The sequence below is a fragment of the Marmota monax genome, unplaced genomic scaffold, assembly GCF_021218885.2.
Source record: "Marmota monax isolate L192 unplaced genomic scaffold, Marmota_monax_Labrador192_F-V1.1 WCK01_AAM20220418_F8-fsc00057, whole genome shotgun sequence".
In the NCBI taxonomy this organism is placed as follows: domain Eukaryota; kingdom Metazoa; phylum Chordata; class Mammalia; order Rodentia; family Sciuridae; genus Marmota; species Marmota monax.
This window is the reverse complement of record NW_026693933.1, coordinates 9,311,407-9,316,617: the sequence shown is the minus strand read 5'-3', so window position 1 is coordinate 9,316,617 and position 5,211 is coordinate 9,311,407.

The following is a 5,211-nucleotide window of genomic DNA, read 5'->3' as shown; positions in this document are numbered from 1 at the left end:
ACAATTCTACAACAGAAAACATTGGTCTTATTACCCTTGAGAATGTTCCAGGTTACACATACTAAACTCTAATTAAAACTATACTTGGAGGGATCCAACATGGCGGCGGGCGCAGACAGATCAAGTCTCTGACCTCTTTAGCTGTGCGGGCATAGGGAGTCGTAAACCGTCTAAATGCTGTTTGCTCAGGATCACTAGGCAATGCTGAGCTGACATGGATCTGGGGCAAACAGTCTGGGCCTCTCAGAACACACAACGAGCCTGGAAACAACTGGTGGGACCTTCTGATCCTACGGAGGTTAATGCCAACCGAGCCTTCATAGGCAGTGGCCACAGGATTGAAACGGGGCTTGGGAGAGACAGTCAGGACCCACCCATTGCATTGGTCACCCGGCAAAGGGAATGAACTGTCGCCATTTGCATGGGATACCACCATGGCAGAGAACTGACGTCACCAGAATGCAGCGGAGGAGATAACTTCATTGAAACCAGCGGCGACAGGTGTGTAATCCCCTAGCCTTCCCTCTCCACACATCGGGGAAACCTTAAGGGCCCCTCCCAGCTCTCCCGTGAGCGCGATAGCCAGACCAAGGGAATCAGGAGTGGCATGGGACCCGCAGCGCGGAACTCCCGGCTACCGCTCCCACCAGTGCTGACAACTGAGGTCTCTTGCACCCGCTACCGGGGGCGTGGCTACCGGAGGGCTAGCAAAATTTGCTGAGGGTTCTCAGCCCCAAGCTCTACAAACTTAGGGTATGAGGGAATGGCAAACAGGGAGAGTGTGCCCAGTTGTTCATGAAAACAGGGCTCCCGGGAGCAGCAGACCTGGCGTGTAGCCAGTATTGTGGTGAGCGTCACTGGTGAGCGGGGCCTGGCTTGAGGAAAAGTGGGGAAGTGACTAGACACAAAAGAAGGCCCTAGGCACTCAGGATTGGCGACCCTCCCAGTCTGGGAGGAGGAGCTGCTGCACAGTGATTGGTTCCCACGTATTGAGAGGAGAAGCTTGGCCTGGTGGGCACAGCTCCACCTACTGGAAGAGAAGTTAATCAAACTCTAAGACTGCATTTATTAATTTTTTTTTTATTTGGGTTTTTTTTCATTTTCATTTTTTTGTTGTTGTTTTTTAAATTTTTTTTAATTTTTTTTTAATTTTAATTTTTTTCTTTTGTCTTTTCATTTCTTTTCAATTTCCTTATTCCCCCTTCCTTGAATTCTACCTGCTTACTCTCATTCTCTTTAGTGACTTCTTCCCTTCCCTTCTAATACCTTTCCTCCCAAGCATCAAATAAATTTATAGGAGTAAACAGTAACTCAGCAGTCAAACAGAACAAGAAGTAACATGAGCAGCATGAAAAAGTAAGGAAGAAAAGGAGTACAAACAATGCAGGACAGCCTAAATATTCAGGAGGACCTAGAGTCATCAGAAAAATGGTCATATAAAGAACTCAAGGAATACCTTAGACAGATGGAATGGAACCTTAAAGAGGATACGAGACAGCAAATCCAAACAGTGAAAGAACACATTGAAAATGAATTACATAAACAGATAAAAGAAGAAGTTAAGCATCTTTATCAGGAGATAGAGATTATAAAAAAAATCAAACAATAATTCTAGAAATGAAGGAAACTATAAACCAAATTAAAAACTCAAATGAGAGTATCACTAACAGAGTGGAGAAAGTAGAAGCCAGAACGTCAGATAATGAAGACAAAATATATCATCTTGAAAAGAGACTAGCCAACTCAGAAAGGCTGGTAAAAAATCACGAGAAAAACATCCAAGAGATATGGGATAACATAAAAAAACCAAACGTAAGAGTCATCAGGATAGAGGAAGGCATAGACATTCAAACCAATGGAATGAGTAACCTGCTGAATGAAATAATTACAGAAAACTTTCCAGAAATAAAAAAGGAAACGGATATACAAATTGTAGATGCATACAGGACACCAAGCATACAAAATCACAGTAGACCAACGCCAAGACACATTGTTATGAAGATATCCAATACACAGAACGAAGAGAAAATATTAAAAGCTACAAGAGAAAGGAGGCAGATTACATTCAGGGGTAAACCGATAAGGTTAACAACGGATTTTTCATCACAGACGCTGAAAGCGTGAAGATCCTGGAACAACGTATTTCAAACACTGAAAGACAATGGATGCCAACCAAGAATTCTGTATCCAGCAAAATTAAGCTTCAGAGACGACAACGAAATAAAAATCTTTCATGATAAACAAAAGTTAAAAGAATTTGCAGCCAGAAAACCAGCATTGCAAAGCATCTTGAGCAAAACACTACATGAGGAAGAAATGAAAAACAATAACCAAAACCATCAGTGGGAAGTGCCTCAGTAAAGACAGAGGGCAGGGGGAAAGCTAATCATGGAGAAACAAACTAAATTAAAAAAAAAAAAAGATAAATAATCAAACATGGTTGGAAGTACAAACCATATATCAATAGTAACTCTAAACGTTAATGGCTTAAACTCTCCAATAAAGCAACATAGGCTGGTAACATGGATTAAAAAAACAAATCCAACAATATGCTGCCTCCAGGAGACACATCTGATTGGAAAAGACATACACAGGCTGAAGGTGAAAAGTTGGGAAAAAATATATCACGCACACGGTCCTCGTAAGCAAGCAGGGGTGGCCATCGTCATATCGAATAAAATCGACTTCAAGACTAAGTTAATCAAAAGGGATAAGGAAGGACATTATATACTGTTAAAAGGAAACATTCACCAACAAGACATAACAATTATCAATATTTATGCACCAAATAATGGTGCTATGATGTTCATAAAACAAATTCTCCTCAAGTTCAAGAATCAAATAGACCACAACACAATAATTATGGGTGACTTCAACACACCTCTCTCACCATTGGACAGATCCTCCAAACAAAAGTTGAATAAAGAAACTATAGAACTCAATATCACAATCAATAACCTAGACTTAACTGACATATATAGAATATATCAACCATCATCAAGTGGATATGCTTTTTTCTCAGCAGCACATGGATCCTTCTCAAAAATAGACCATATATTATGCCATAGGGCAACCCTCAGTAAATATAAAGGGGTGGAGATAATACCATGCATTTATATGATCATAATGGAATGAAACTGGAAATCAATGATAAAAGAAGGAAGGAAAAATCCTACATCACATGGAAAATGAACAATATGTTACTGAATGATCAATGGGTTACAGAAGACATAAAGGAGGAAATCAAAAAATTCTTAGAGATAAATGAAAATACAGACACAACATATTGGAATCTATGGGACACAATGAAAGCAGTTTTAAGAGGGAAATTCATCGCCTAGAGGTCATTCCTCAAAAAAAGAAAAAACCAACAAATAAATGAGCTCACACTTCATCTCAAAGCCCTAGAAAAGGAAGAGCAAAACAACAGCAAATGTAGCAGAAGGCAAAAAATAATTAAAATCAGAGCGGAAATCAATGAAATTGAAACAAAAGAAACTATTGAAAAAATTAACAAAACTAAAAGTTGGTTCTTCGAAAAAATAAATAAGATCGACAGACCCTTAGCCATGCTAATGAAGAGAAGAAGAGAGAGAACTCAAATTACTAACATACGGGATGAAAAAGGCAATATCACAACAGATGCTACAGAAATACAGAAGACAATTAGAAATTATTTTGAAAACCTATATTCCAATAAAATAGAAGATAGTGAAGACACCGATAAATTTCTTAAGTCATATGATTTGCCCAGACTGAGTCAAAAGGATACACACAATTTGAACAGACCAATGACCAATATCAATGGATGAAATAGAAGAAACAATCAAAAGACTACCAACCAAGAAAAGCCCAGGACCGGATGGGTATACAGCGGAGTTTTACAAAACCTTCAAAGAAGAATTAATACCAATACTTTTCAAGTTATTTCAGGAAATAGAAAAAGAGGGAGTTCTTCCAAATTCATTCTATGAGGCCAACATCACCCTGATTCTGAAACCAGACAAAGACACCTCAAAGAAAGAAAACTACAGACCAATATCCCTAATGAACCTAGATGCAAAAATCCTCAATAAAATTCTGGCGAATCGGATACAAAAACACATCAAAAAAATTGTGCACCATGATCAAGTTGGATTCATCCCTGGGATGCAAGGATGGTTCAATATACAGAAATCAATAAATGTTATTCACCACATCAATAGACTTAAAGATAAGAACCATATGATCATCTCGATAGACGCTGAAAAAGCATTCAACAAAGTACAGCATCCCTTTATGTTCAAAACATTAGAAAAACTAGGGATAACAGGAACTTACCTCAACATTGTAAAAGCTATCTATGCTAAGCCTCAGGCTAGCATCATTCTGAATGGAGAAAAATTGAAGGCATTCCCTCTAAAATGTGGAACAAGACAGGGATGCCCTCTATCACCACTTCTATTCAATATAGTTCTCGAAATACTGGCCAGAGCAATTAGACAGACGAAAGAAATTAAAAGCATAAAAATAGGAAAAGAAGAACTTAAATTATCAGTATTTGCGGCTGACATGGTTCTATACCTAGAAGACCCAAAAGGGTCTACAAAAAAACTACTAGAACTAATAAATGAATTCAGCAAAATGGCAGGATATAAAATCAACACGCATAAATCAAAGGCATTTCTGTATATCAGTGACAAAACTTCTGAAACGGAAATGAGGAAAAACACTCCATTCACAATATCCTCAAAAAAAATAAAATACTTGGGAATCAACCTAACAAAAGAGGTGAAAGATTTATACAATGAAAACTACAGAACCCTAAAGAGAGAAATAGAAAAAGATCTTAGAAGATGGAAAAATATACCCTGTTCTTGGATAGGCAGAACTAACATCATCAAAATGGCGATATTACCAAAAGTTCTCTATAGGTTTAATGCAATGCCAATCAAAATCCCAATGGCATTTCTTGTAGAAATAGATAAAGCTATCATGAAATTCATATGGAAAAATAAAAGACCCAGAATAGCAAAAGCAACTCTAAGCAGGAAGTGTGAATCAGACGGTATAGTGATACCAGACTTCAAACTATATTACAGAGCAATAGTAACAAAAACAGCATGGTACTGGTACCAAAACAGGCGGGTGGACCAATGGTACAGAATAGAGGACACAGAGACTAATCCACAAAGTTACAACTATCTTATATTTGATAAAGGGGCTAAAAGC